Here is a 14,544-nt window from a genome sequence, read left to right on the forward strand (position 1 = left end):
GCTCATCTATTCCTCCTTAGGCACCTCCAGATAATCTGACTAACCTTCATCAATAAGTGCATTGATGATGTCGTCCATACAGTGACCATATGTACATCTCCCAACCAGCAGCCATGGATTACAGGCAACATTCGCACTGAGCTAAAGGCTAGAGCTGCCATTTTCAAGGAGCGGGATACACATAGTCACTTATCTACATGTACATACTACCTCAATAAGCCTGACTAACCGGTGTCTGTATATAGCCTTGCTACTGTTATTTTCTTTTAATTAGCCTTGCTACTGTTCTTTTCTTTTTACTGTTGTTTTATTTCTTTACAGGACTAAGATTGAGTCCTACTACACCGGTTCTGACGCGTGTCGGATGTGGCAGGGCTTGGAAATGATTACAAACCACAAAGGGAAACCCAGCCGCGAGCTGCCCAGAAGGCACGAGCCTACCAAACGAGCTAAATGCCATTTATGCTCACTTCAAGGCAAGCAACACTGAAGCATGCATGAGAGCACCAGCTGTTCCGGACGACTGTGTGATCAAGCTCTCCGTAGCCAGTCGATGTGAGCAAGACCTTAAAACAGGTCAACATTCACAAGGCCGCGGGGCCAGACGGATTACCAGGATGTGTACTGGTCAACCTCTCCCTGACAAAGTCTGTAATACGTACATGTTTCAAGCAGACCACCATTGTCCCTGTGCTCAAGAAAGTGAAAGTAGTCTGACTAAATGACTACCGCCCCGAAGTGCTTTGAAAGGCTGGTCATCGCTCATCATTCCGGAAACCCTAGACCCACTCCAATTCGCATACCAACCCAAAAGATTCACAGATGACGCAAACTCAATCACACTCCACACTGCTCCACACTGCCCACACTGCTTAATGTAAGTCTGGAAGAAGAGTTTACAGTCTAAAAAAACACCATGCATTTAGTTTTACTTGTATTTAAGAGCAGTTGGAGGCCACGGAAGGAGAGTTGTAAGGCATTGAAGCTCGTCTGGAGTTTAGTTAACACAGTGTCCAAAGAAGGGCCAGAAGTATACAGAATAGTGTCATCTGGTTTGAGGTGGATCAGAGAATCACCAGCAGCAAGAGCGACATCATTGATGTATACAGAGAAAAGAGTCGGCCCAAGAATTGAACACTGCGGCACCCTCTTAAAGACTGCCAGAGTTCCGGACAACAGTCCCTTCAATTTGACACACTGAGCGTGGCTGAGGTGCACCCATGACCAGTTTGGAAACCAGATTGCATAGCGGAGAAGGTACGGTGGGATTCGAAATGGTCGGTGATCTGTTTGTTAACTTGATTTTCGAAGACCTTAGAAAGGCAGGGTAGGATATATATAGGTCTGTAACAGTTTGGGTCTAGAGTGTCTCCCCCTTTGAAGAGGGGAATGACCACGGCAGCTTTCCAATCTTTGGGGATCTCAGACGATACGAAAGAGAGGTTGAACAGGCTAGTAATAGGGCTTGCAACAATTGCGGTGGATAATTTTAGAAAGAGGGTCCAGATTGTCTAGCCCAGCTGATTTATAGGGGTCCAGATTTTGCAGCTCTTTCAGAACATCAGCTATCTGGATTTGGGTGAAGGAGAAATGGGAGAGTTTTGGGCAAGTTGCTGTGGGGGGTGCAGGGCTGTTGACCAGGATAGGGGTGGCCAGGTGGAAAGCATGGCCAGCCGTAGAAAAATGCTTATTGAAATTCCCAATTATCCTCGATTTTTTATTTTTTATTTTTTTATTTCACCTTTATTTAACCAGGTAAGCAAGTTGAGAACAAGTTCTCATTTACAATTGCGACCTGGCCAAGATAAAGCAAAGCAGTTCGACACATACAACGACACAGAGTTACACATGGAGTAAAACAAACATACAGTCAATAATACAGTAAAAAAAACAAGTCTATATACAATGTGAGCAAATTAGGTGAGAAGGGAGGTAAAGGCAAAAAAGGCCATGGTGGCAAAGTAAATACAATATAGCAAGTAAAACACTGGAATGGTAGTTTTGCAATGGAAGAATGTGCAAAGTAGAAATAAAAATAATGGGGTGCAAAGGAGCAAAATAAATAAATTAATTAAATACAGTTGGGAAAGAGGTAGTTTTTTGGGCTAAATTATAGGTGGGTTATGTACAGGTGCAGTAATCTGTAAGATGCTCTGATAGTTGGTGCTTAAAGCTAGTGAGGGAGATAAGTGTTTCCAATTTAAGAGATTTTTGTAGTTCGTTCCAGTCATTGGCAGCAGAGAACTGGAAGGAGAGGCGGCCAAAGAAAGAATTGGTTTTGGGGGTGACTAGAGAGATATACCTGCTGGAGCGTGTGCTACAGGTGGGAGATGCTATGGTGACCAGCGAGCTGAGATAAGGGGGGACTTTACCTAGCAGGGTCTTGTAGATGACATGGAGCCAGTGGGTTTGGCGACGAGTATGAAGCGAGGGCCAGCCAACGAGAGCGTACAGGTCGCAATGGTGGGTAGTATATGGGGCTTTGGTGACAAAACGGATTGCACTGTGATAGACTGCATCCAATTTGTTGAGTAGGGTATTGGAGGCTATTTTGTAAATGACATCGCCAAAGTCGAGGATTGGTAGGTTGGTCAATTTTACAAGGGTATGTTTGGCAGCATGAGTGAAGGATGCTTTGTTGCGAAATAGGAAGCCAATTCTAGATTTAACTTTGGATTGGAGATGTTTGATATGGGTCTGGAAGGAGAGTTTACAGTCTAACCAGACACCTAAGTATTTGTAGTTGTCCACGTATTCTAAGTCAGAGCCGTCCAGAGTAGTGATGTTGGACAGGCGGGTAGGTGCAGGTAGCGATCGGTTGAAGAGCATGCATTTAGTTTTACTTGTATTTAAGAGCAATTGGAGGCCACGGAAGGAGAGTTGTATGGCATTGAAGCTTGCCTGGAGGGTTGTTAACACAGTGTCCAAAGAAGGGCCGGAAGTATACAGAATGGTGTCGTCTGCGTAGAGGTGGATCAGAGACTCACCAGCAGCAAGAGCGACCTCATTGATGTATACAGAGAAGAGAGTCGGTCCAAGAATTGAACCCTGTGGCACCCCCATAGAGACTGCCAGAGGTCCGGACAGCAGACCCTCTGATTTGACACACTGAACTCTATCAGAGAAGTAGTTGGTGAACCAGGCGAGGCAATCATTTGAGAAACCAAGGCTGTCGAGTCTGCCGATGAGGATGTGGTGGTTGACAGAGTCGAAAGCCTTGGCCAGATCAATGAATACGGCTGCACAGTAATGTTTCTTATCGATGGCGGTTAAGATATCGTTTAGGACCTTGAGCGTGGCTGAGGTGCACCCATGACCAGCTCTGAAACCAGATTGCATAGCAGAGAAGGTATGGTGAGATTCGAAATGGTCGGTAATCTGTTTGTTGACTTGGCTTTCGAAGACCTTAGAGAGGCATGGTAGGATAGATATAGGTCTGTAGCAGTTTGGGTCAAGAGTGTCCCCCCCTTTGAAGAGGGGGATGACCGCAGCTGCTTTCCAATCTTTGGGAATCTCAGATGACACGAAAGAGAGGTTGAACAGGCTAGTAATAGGGGTGGCAACAATTTTGGCAGATAATTTTAGAAAGAAAGGGTCCAGATTGTCTAGCCCGGCTGATTTGTAGGGGTCCAGATTTTTCAGCTCTTTCAGAACTTCAGCTGAATGGATTTGGGAGAAGGAGAAATGGGGAAGGCTTGGGCGAGTTGCTGTTGGGGGTGCAGTGCTGTTGACCGGGGTAGGAGTTGCCAGGTGGAAAGCATGGCCAGCCGTAGAAAAATGCTTATTGAAATTCTCAATTATGGTGGATTTATCAGTGGTGACAGTGTTTCCTATCTTCAGTGCAGTGGGCAGCTGGGAGGAGGTGCTCTTATTCTCTATGGACTTTACAGTGTCACATAACGTTTTGGAGTTTGTGCTGCATGATGCAACTTTCTGTTTGAAAAAGCTAACCTTTTGCTTTCCTAACTGCTTGTGTAAATTGGTTCTTAACTTCCTGAAAAGTTTCATATCACGGGGGCTATTCGATGCTAAAGCAGTATGCCACAGGAAGTGTTTGTGCTTGTCAAGGGCAGTCAGGTCTGGAGTGAACCAAGGCTATATCTGTTCCTGGTTCTAAACTAAGCTAAGGACCCTGGGACTAAACACCTCCCTCTGCAACTGGATCTTGGACTTCCTGATTGCCGCCCCAGGTGGTAAGGGTAGGCAACAACACATCTGTCACTCTGATCCTCAACACGTGGGCCCCTCAGGGGTGTGTGCTTAGTCCACTCCAGTACTCCCTTTTCACCCACAACTGCGTGGCCAAGAACACCTCCAACACCATCATTAAGTTTGCTGACCACACAACAACAACGATGAGACAGGCTATATGGATTTAAGATCACCCATGTGGTGCCAGGACAACAACCTCTCCCTCAACGTGAAAGGAGATGATCGTGGACTACAGAAAAAGGGGGGCCGAACATGCCCTCATTCACATCGACGGGGCTGTAGTCGAGTGGGTTGAGAGTTTCAAGTTCCTTGGTGTCCACATCACCAACAAACTATCATGGTCTAGTCACACTAAGACATTCATGAAGAAGGCACGACAACACCTTTTCGCCTCAGGAGACTGAACATTTTTGCATGTGTCCCCAAATCCTCAAAAAGTTATACATCCTCACCATCGAGAGCATCCTGACCGGTTGCATCACCGCCTGGTATGGCAACTGCTCGTCATCCTAATGTACGGCACTACAGAGGGTAGTGTGTACGGCCCAGTACATCACTGGGGCCAAGCTTCCTGCCATCCAGGATCTATATACTAGGTGGTGTCAGAGAAAGGTCCCAAAAATTGTCAAAGACTCCAGTCATCCAAGTCATAGACTGTTCTCTCTGCTACCACACGGCAAGCGGTACCGGAGTGCAAAGTCTAGGTCCAAAAGGCTCCTTAACGACTTCTACCCCCAAAGCCATAAGACTGCTGAACAATTAATCAAATGGCCACGCAGACTATTTACACTGCTACTACTCAGTGTTTATTATCTATGCATAGTCACTTTACCCCTACCTACATGTACAAATTACCTCGACTAACCTGTACCCCGCACATTGACTCGGTACCGGTACCCCCTGTATATAGCCTCGGTATTGTTATTTTATTGTGTTACTTTTTATTTTGTTTTTTACTTTAGTTTATTTAGTAAATATTTTCCTAACTCTATTTATTGAACTGCATTGTTGGTTAAGGGCTTTTAAATAAGCATTTCACCTGTTGTATTCGGCGCATGTGACGAATAAAATGATTTGTGTTGTGGAAAATCTACACAGGTGAGTGCCCTATGTCAAAGCTACTGCAAGCCCGTTACACTCAATAATAGAGTTACCTTCATTAGAATGAAATAGAAGATTAAGGGAGCATTGGAGCAATTTATCAAAGAGCTGTAATAAGTGTCAAAATCAGATTTGACAGTAAATTCACGTAATCAATATGTCAGGTCTATTTTCTGTTTGATGGTTGTGCATTTTAAATGCTGCAGAATCATGTATCTATTTGACATTTATTGACAAAATTGTTAGCCATCCCCTGGGTGGAACACTAAAACATTTATATCGCAGAAATGTTAGCTGTGTGGAAGAACATTTTGTCATTTGTATTTTCTACAACATTTTCAGCTTTTTATATGTTTTGGAAAGACCTACCATTATGCTATTATGCTACTGTATCTTGTTAATAAAAAATGGCCAAACGGCTTCTCTAGCCTAATTACATTTGACTGGGTTTGTTCTGGAATTCCAGTGTACCCTGTTTAAGTAGGAGTGACCAATGCAAATAAAATGACCAGCCGTAATGGCCAGGCTTCTGGTTTAAAGATGTCTCCACAGTATTTCCACTATACTCTGTGCTCAAGGAAGATCTGCAAACACATAATAAAATGCTCACGCATGCTCTGTGTTTAGTGGAGATTGTGTTTGGTGCCACGTTAGCGAACTGTTGGTCAGTGTTGTGTCTGGGCTTCATGCTGGCTTTGGGGCCCATTAGCCCTATAAGCTGAACCCCACTCACTATGAGTGCTCTCTCAGCCTTAGGGGAATCGCTGCTTTAGGAAACTCCATCTCCACATGAGGCCTGCCTTCGTTACCTGGCAACTGCCACACACAACAGGAAACAGACTGGGGAAAAAAGGAGCACATTGATGATGGGAGACAGGAAGGCTGAGTGGTAGGGAGGATGGAGTGTGGGTGGTGCACGGCTGGCCCTTAAATGTACACAAAGAGCTAACATAAATGACATGCATATCATTCTCTCCTGGGTCAAAGTAGAGGAGAGATTGACATCATCACTACTTGTCCTTGTGATAGGCATTGACATGTTGAAAGCAACAAGCTGTTTGTTTAAATGACTAGCACACAGCTCAGACATCCATGCGTACCCCACAAGATATGTTAACAAGGGTCTCTTCACAGTCCCCAAAACCAGAACACATTTTCAATTGTTATGAAGAAGGCTTCAGGGCACCCAAGAAAGTCCAGCAAGCACCAGGACCATCTCCTAAAGTTGATTCAGCTGCTGGATCGGGGCACCACCAGTACAGAGCTTGCTCAAGAAGTGAGGCAAATACTTTTGGAGGATGGCCTGGTGTCAAGAAGGGCAGAAAAGAAGCCACTTCTCTCCAGAAAAAACATCAGGGAAGACTGATATTCTGCAAAAGGTACAGGGATTGGACTGCTGAGGACTGGGGTAAAGTCATTTTCTCTGATGAATCCCCTTTCCGATTGTTTGGGGCATCCGGAAAAAAGCTTGTCTGGAGAAGACTACAAAACTACACCTCATGGAACGATGCAGACTGTAAAGAGACACACACACAGGCAGATATGTAGTGGTGTAATGATGTTATACACTCAAAAAAATACGGGTTCAACAAGGGTTCTTCTTAGACCCTCAAAGATCTTCACCGAACCTTTAGGGTTTTTGGCACTGACAATTGCCCACAAAATATTCTTCCAAGAACCCATATGAGGTGTAATTCACCGAGGAACCTCGTTAGTTGGTGTGGGTACTTGCAAGAACTTAATTTCCCAACTGAAACATTTGGATTTGAAAGGACAGCAAGGACAATTTAAGGTAAGGTTTGTCCCTTGTATGATCTACATTTATATTGTTTTCTGATGACACCATCTATCTTTTCATATTTGCGCGAAACTTTCTAAAAGAGAAAATGGACACAATTCAATGGATATCATTCAACAAAGAGGTAAGAATATGTTGAAGGCTAGCTTTATTGGTGCAGATGACAGAACTGCTCACGTTTGTGTATGTGGCTGCAGGTATAAAGACAAGGAGGCATACAAATTGGTATTGGTATGTAATGCAGATCAGATTTACCATCCTCCTCCCTTACCTCTTCAGTGAATTTACCCTACCGGTCAAAAGTTTTAGAACACCTACTCATTCAAGGGTTTTTCTTTATTTTTTACATTGTAGAATAATAGTGAAGACATCAAAACTATGAAATAACACATATGGAATCATGTAGTTACCAAAAAAGTGTTAAACAAATCCAAATATATTTTATATTTGAGGTTCTTCAGTTTTTGTAACTGCACTTGAAAAAACTTTCAGAGTTCTTGAAATGTTCCATATTGACTGAACTTCATGTCTTAAACTAATGATGAACTGTAGTTTCTCTTTGCTTATTTGAGCTGTTCTTAACATAATATGGACTTGGTCTTTTGCCAAAGAGGGCTATCTTCTGTAACCCCCTCCTACCTTGTTACAACACAACTGATTGGCTCAAACACATTACAAAGGAAAGAAATTCCACAAATGAACTTTTATGAAGGCTCACCTTGTCACGCCCTGGCCATAGAGAGTATTTTATTCTCTATTGTGGGTATGCCAGGGTGTGACTAGGGTGGGCATTCGAGTTTCTTTATATGTTTTCTGTTTCTATGTTTTAGCCGGGTATGGTTCTCAATCAGGGACAGCTGTCTATTGTTGTCTCTGACTGGGAATCACACTTAGGCAGCCTTTTTTCCTTTGTATTTTGTGGGTAGTTGACTTTGTTAGTGGCACTATAGCCCTACTAAGCTTCACGGTCGTTTCTTTGTTTCTTGTTTTGTTGGTGACATTTATATAAATAAAGGAAAATGTACGCTCACCACGCTGCACCTTGGTCCAGTCATTTCCACGACGACGTCCGTGACACACCTGTTAATTTAAATGCATTCCAGGCCTCATGAAGCTGGTTAAGAGAATACCAAGAGTGTGCAAAGCTATCATCTAGGCAAAGGGTGGCTACTTGAAGAATCTCAAATGTAAAATACATTTTAAAATGTAACCCTTTTTTGGTTACTACATTATTCTACATTGTAGAAAATAGTAAAAGTAAAGGAAAAACCCAGATAATGAGTAGATGTTCTAAAACGTTTGACCGGTACTGTATTTATTACATTTTTTATTAAGCCTTTATTTAACTAGGCAAGTCAGATAAGAACAAATTCTTATTTACAATGATGGCCTACCGAGGCCAAACCCTAACCCGGACGATGCTGGGCCAATTGTGCACCGCCCTATGAGACTCCCAGTCATGGCCAGTTGTGATACAGCCTGGAATCGAACCAGGTTCGATTGCTGCTCATCCCATAAACTGCTGCTCATCCCATAGGCTTCTACATTATTCACATTTACCACATTAACCAAGGTATGAATACTGTTGTGTGCATGTTTTGTTGATCATCTGTGTAAGTACTATTTTTTGGTTTCACAGACTTCAACCTATATAACAGGAAAGCTGTTTGGTCACCATGCACCCAAAAAATAATTCTGGCTATGGATACGGAGAACATCAACACATTAACATCAACATGTCAGAGGATATACACATTGGACTTGGGGCTCTGCTGGGTGTTTACCCTAAATTTGGTTTTTAATTCTGCTTTGCCACTAAAATCATAATAAACACTGAAAACTAAAATAGTGTGTTATTGTTATGCATATTATTATTAATAATAATAGGGGAGGGGGGTAGTAAAAATGTTCCCCAAAAGGTTATTTGAGGAGCTTTTAAAAGGGGTTATTTGAAGAACATATAGGGGTCCCCCCACAGTTTCAATTTAAAGAACCCCTAAGGATACTCCAGGAAGTTTTAAGTTTTAGATTATTATTTTTTTTGTAAATATGATTTTTTTGATAGGCCTTGATGTGTTTGAACCCCAGGAAGAGTAATAGGGATCCCCAAAAAATACAAATGGCATATCCATTATCTGATCTTCCTTCTCATGCTCTTTACATGTAAATATTGCATTTCATTTTCCACTAGCCTGCAGCGCTCTCTGAACAGCAACTGTCGCTGCCAGCCCAGCTAATCAACCACGTATGGAAGTAGCTGAAAACCCAGTGAGTGGAGTGAATCTCAATTAAACGTATCTTCTGGTCAGACATGGAGATGCATCACTGTCCAAGGGGCGGTGCGCTTGCGCTGAAGGTGATCCCCGGGTTTATATTCGCCAAGGAGCTCTCTGCAACCAAGCAGTGCGTCACACATGCCCAGACCAGCTAGGATCCCCTTCCACAAAATCAATCAGGTATCACAAATCAGTCGCTCAAATAATATTTACTCTCCATGGGAATCACACATTGAATCCCGTCCCTGCGTTTTGATGTCTTTGCTCTATCCAATTGTGTACAAAAGTGTTTCACTCTGCAGACACGATTTGTATTTTTCTTTGAGTCGCTTTTAAAATAATCTACATTCATTTTTTCATTCTCATTAAACAGATTTGCCATAGTTTCGAAGTTTTGTTAGAATATAGCGAGAGCGCCTCAACATCATCATTAGAGTCCTAAAGCGAAGCTTTATGGCTATTGGATAACGCAGACCTGCGGCTGTCTTCAAAGTTCGATTTCGGACGTGCGGTTACCTCGTCTGTAGGAAAAAATGAAATCTGCTGAAGAGGGTGAGTAGGCTCTTCCCTTTACTTTTGAATGTCAGACTGCGTTTTAGAGTAATATTGCATTCATAAACGATAATTCCATCGACATGGATGATTTTGCGTGTTGGATAGCTGCCTGTCTTGTCTAGTGGTGCACTTTCTCTTCGGGTGTCTGAATGGGTTTCTCCTCTGTTTCGATGGCCTACTATTATAAATGTATGACAATGTAGAAGCCTACTGAATACTGAGATGGTTATAGGATATACTAACAATAATGACAGCTTAATTTACCCGACCAAAAATATAAACGCAACACAACAATTTCAAGTTATAGTTCATATAAGTAAATCAGTCTATTGGAATATATTCATTAGGTCCTAATCTGTGGATATCACATGACTGACAATAAATGAATGTGAATTGAAATTGAATTTAAAAAATAGGTAGGAGCATGGATCAGAAAACCAGTCAGTATCTGGTGTGAACCCCATTTGCCTCATGCAGCGTGACACGTCTCTTTCACATAGAGCTGATCAGGCTGTTGATTGTGGCCTGTGGAATGTTCACCCACTCCTCTTCAATGGCTGTGCAAAGTTGCTGGACATTGTCAGGAACTGGAACACGCTGTAGTACTGGTCGAACCAGACCATCCCAAACATGTTCAATGGGTGATATGTCTGGTGAGTATGCAGGCCATGGAAGAACTGGGACATTTTCAGCTTCCAGGAATTGTGTACAGATCCTTGCGGCATGGGGCCGTGCATTATCATGCTGAAACATGAGGTGATAGCGGTGGATAAATGGTACAACAATGGGCCTCAGGATCCCGTCACGGTATCTCAGTGCATTCAAATTGCCATCAATAAAATGCAATTGTGATTGTTGTCCGTAGCTCATTCCCGCCCATACCATAACCCCACCCCCACCATTGGGCACTCTTGACAACGTTGGCATCAGCAAATTGCTGGTCCACACGACCCCATACACGCTGTCTGCCATGGTCTAAGATGATCCCGCAGGTGAAGAAGCTGGATGTGGAGGTCCTTGGCTGGCATGGTTACACGTGGTCTGTGGTTATGAGGCCGGTTGGACGAACTGCCAAATTTTCTAAAATTAAGTTGGAGGCGGTTTATGGTAAAGAAATTAACATAACATTATCTGGCAAAAGCTCTGGTGGACATACCTGCAGTCAGCATGCCAATTGCACACTCCCTCAACATCTGTGGCATTGTGTTGTGAGACTGCACATTTTGTACAGGTGTACCTGTGTAATGATCATGCTGTTTAATCAGATTCTTGACAATCATCACCTGTGAGATGGATGGATTACCTTGGCAAAGGAGAAATGCTCACTAACAGGGATGTAAATAAATGTGTGCACAATTTGAGCTAAGTAATATTTTTGTGTGTGAAAAATAAATCATGGAACTTTTATTTCAGCTCATGAAACATGGGACCAACACTTCACATGTTGCATGTATATTTTTGTTCAGTATATATCCATGGTAGCTACTTACGTTATGAAATAATTATTTGGTTTCATCAAAAGGTTTATATAGTACCCATTAAAATTGTATGTATTGAGGGGAAAAATGGTTTATACTGTACATATTGGGGATACGTTTATATTGCCTTAAGGAATGATGAACTTTGAAACACATGGGTCTTTATTATGAGAGCTACATTACATTATGAGGCACCCCTCCTATGAGTAGGGAGTGGTGGGCGTGGCAGCGGTGGCACAAACGCTCTCATTCAGGATGGTTTACTGAAATTGGTAATCGATGCCTCTGTCTTTTCTTGCATAAGTAAACATTTGAAGAGAAATTGACCCAGAATGTACAGTGTTTCAGTGTGTAAGTCTAGATTTAATACAATTCAGTCAGAGAGCGCACACAACTACCAGTGGTTCTCGTTGGTAAAATGGCATCTTCTATGCAATCCAGTAAGAATTGACATGGAAACATTGCAAAGCTGTGACACCACTGTGATGTTAAGGTTATTATGTTGTGGGAGTCATGTGGTGGTGCACTGATGTCATGTCTTTATGGTTGCCTCAGTAGTCTCTTAATTCACAGCAGACAGGAGCTCTGGCGACTGCATGCTGTCTGAGACTGGACTGGTCTTAAGAGCTGACTAGTAAGATTACTCAGGTCCGTGTACCCTTAACCACCTCTTCCCCAATTCTTCTCTGTCTGTGCCACATAGGTAGTCAGTCTGGCTCTTATGCCCTCATACCCAGTAAGGGAGCTGGCATCTTGAACCTCCCCTGTTGGGTACAGATTGCACCTTTAGTCATGCAAACAAAATAGCCATGTGGCACCCCATCATGAGCAACACCATCACAGCAGCTTTCTTTGTAATTAACTGGCAACTACAGTATATCTTTCAGTTTGTGAGCCAATGAGAGTATGTATGGACCCTAATTCTAACTCATTCTATGTATTTGCTTTTCAGATGCATACAGCCACACCCCCAACATCAGTCTCTCCCTGGGCAAATCCTGCCTGCCCTCCCAGTACCACAGTCTCCAGTCTAGCCCCACCATCTCAGTGTCCATCAGCCAGCCTCTCAGCTACAGTGCCCAGAACGACATGAGGACAGTGGGTTACTACTCATCCCCTAGCATCCATCCAACCGAGGCCCCGGTCCTCGAGAGCCCTCGTATTGAGATCACAGCCTATGGGCAGTTTCCTGAGGAGGAGGTGGAAGAGAGCAACAACCTTCCTGTACCTAAACAGGTCAACTCCATTGTGACCCTGACGTTGCCCAACGCAGATGGCTACCGTGACCCCAGCTGCCTCAGCCCGGCCAGCAGTGTGTCGTCACGCAGCTGTCACTCCGAGGCCTCGTCCTACGAGTCGGGCTTCTCCTACAACTACGAAAACTCACCCCAGAACTCACCCTGGCAGTCGCCCTGCGTCTCGCCCAAGGGCTCCTCCTCTCTCGCCCTGCCGGGTGAAGCTTGCACCCATGCGGGCTCCCCACATAACTCCCCCTCTACCTCCCCCCTTTCTAGTGTCATGGATGACAGCTGGATGGGCCAGCGGGGCTCAGGCCCAACTCCCCTTGTGGTGGGAAGAGAAAATACAGCTTAAACGGAACCACAACCTCCAAGTCCCCCTACTCCCCCAACCACTCCCCTGGGCCTTCCCCTCACACCTCCCCACGCCTCAGTGTCACAGATGAGTCCTGGATGCCTAACAACACTAACCAGTACACCAACTCAGCCATAGTTGCAGCCATCAATGCTCTGACCACAGACGGTGTGGCAGACCTGGGTGAGGGCATCCCTCTGAAGGCCCGGAAGACCAGCCTGGAGCCTGGGGCAGTGTGCCTGAAGGTCGAGCCTGGACGAGAGGAGCTCAGCCCTGGGGAGCTTTGTCAGGATGAGTACTTCTCCTCCCGCCTGCCCTTAAAGAAGGAGAACTACTGTGGGGGGTTACTGGATGTGCCATCGCACCCATACTCATGGTCCAAGCCAAAGCAATATGTCAGGTAAGCTGAAGAAGACTTTGACTGACTGAAATAATATTCATTATAAGGTTGACCGCTCCAGAGAGCTAAACTTTATTGAGGTCAATATAAGTCAATTCAGAAATATCCATTATGAGGAAACATCCCAGCAAAGCACTCACAATCTGCAGTTGTGTCTTGTTACATAGCAAACTTTAAATATACCTTCTCCATCTTAGCCCATCTCTGCCAGCCCTTGACTGGCAGCTGCCATCCAGCTCCGGACCGTACAGGTTGCAGATCGAGGTGCAGCCCAAATCTCACCACCGTGCCCACTACGAGACTGAAGGGAGCAGAGGGGCAGTCAAGGCTCTGGCAGGAGGACACCCTGTGGTGCAGGTCTGCTGTCCTCCTTATACTAACATACCGTACTGTAAAATAGAGTAGTCTACATGTAATACCATTAGCCCTATCACTTCTCGGCTTACCACTTTCTCCAACTTATTTCTACGATCACTTTCTCTCCAACTTATTTATATCTCCAGCGCTGACATAGGTTAGTGGGTATGTGTTTTTTACATTAAAAAAAAATGATTACAAGTCTATAATGTTATTCGAAAGACGTCATAGTTCTGAATGAAATACCATAGGTATGCTATTAGACAGACCAGTCCGCTCAGTCAGTTCCTGTCCAGACGAGGGTGACTCAAACTTTTCCATTATGTCTCAAGGGCAGGCAGACAGTTGCAAAGCGAGGTAATGTGACCAGTAAAGCTTAGTCATGAGATTAAACCACAGTGACTTTGGTGGTCGAATCAGAAGAAGTATTGAGTAATAGTAATTCTTGGACTACAAGGCCGGTCTTCCCAATCATTTCACCACATCACTGACTTGACTTCAACTTCTGAATAATCACAGAATCTACTGTGAGAAGGGAAAGTAAGTCATCAAAGGTGTCTGCAGGCAATGTTAGAATGTGTAGAGTGGTATCTACACAGTTGAACATCTCACATATTCTTGTGCGGTGACACCCCAACGTTTGCGACCACCCTGAGATTCCAACCAGTAGGCTACAGTGGGGCTGAATGGGAACCTGGGAACGTAGCTAGCTAAGTATATTGAACAATCCCATGTGTCTAAACACCAGCATGCACATCTGTGCTGGGTAGTTTT

At 44.0% G+C, this 14,544-nt stretch overlaps 1 pseudogene; it reads left to right on the forward strand.

Moving 5' to 3' along the window:
- The first annotated feature begins 9,499 nt into the window (after positions 1–9,499).
- Positions 9,500–14,544, forward strand: part of LOC115131822 (nuclear factor of activated T-cells, cytoplasmic 1-like) — a 60,261-nt pseudogene continuing 55,216 nt past the window's right edge.

Source organism: Oncorhynchus nerka, linkage group LG7, assembly GCF_034236695.1.
Source record: "Oncorhynchus nerka isolate Pitt River linkage group LG7, Oner_Uvic_2.0, whole genome shotgun sequence".
Taxonomy (NCBI): Eukaryota; Metazoa; Chordata; class Actinopteri; order Salmoniformes; family Salmonidae; genus Oncorhynchus; species Oncorhynchus nerka.